Below are 459 nucleotides of genomic sequence, written 5' to 3' on the forward strand. Positions count from 1 at the left end.
TGGGATGTGGTGGGACGAGAGCCCCAAAGTGGTGGGATGTCGTGGGACAAGACCTTGGGAGGAGAGCCCCAAAGTGGTGGGATGTGGCAGAACAAGACCTTGGGACAGCAGGATCTACAGCCCAAAATTGGTGGGATCTGGTGGAGCAAAAACCTTGGAACAGCAGAATTGAGACTGGTGGGATGTGGTGGAGCAAAAACCCTGGGGCAGCGGGATCTAGAGCCCAAAAGTGGTGGGATCTGGTGGACCAGGACCTTGGGACAGCAGGGTTGAGATTGGTGGGATCTGGTGGAGCAAGACCTTGGGACAGCGGGATCTAGAGCCCAAAATTGGTGGGATCTGGTGGATCAAAAACCTTGGGACTGCAGGATTGAGATTGGTGGATGTGGTGGACCAAGGTCCTGGGACAGCAGGATCTACAGCCCAAAATTGGTGGGATCTGGTGGATCAAAAACCTTG

At 54.7% G+C, this 459-nt stretch overlaps 1 protein-coding gene across 1 annotated transcript in view; it reads right to left on the reverse strand.

Annotated features, from left to right (window-relative positions):
- The window catches only part of CPA1 (carboxypeptidase A1), a 7,019-nt gene that overhangs the window by 786 nt on the left and 5,774 nt on the right, over window positions 1-459 (reverse strand). The window lies entirely within an intron of this gene.

Source organism: Neopelma chrysocephalum, unplaced genomic scaffold (assembly GCF_003984885.1).
Source record: "Neopelma chrysocephalum unplaced genomic scaffold, ASM398488v2 Primary Assembly neopelma1_95026, whole genome shotgun sequence".
NCBI lineage: Eukaryota > Metazoa > Chordata > Aves > Passeriformes > Pipridae > Neopelma > Neopelma chrysocephalum.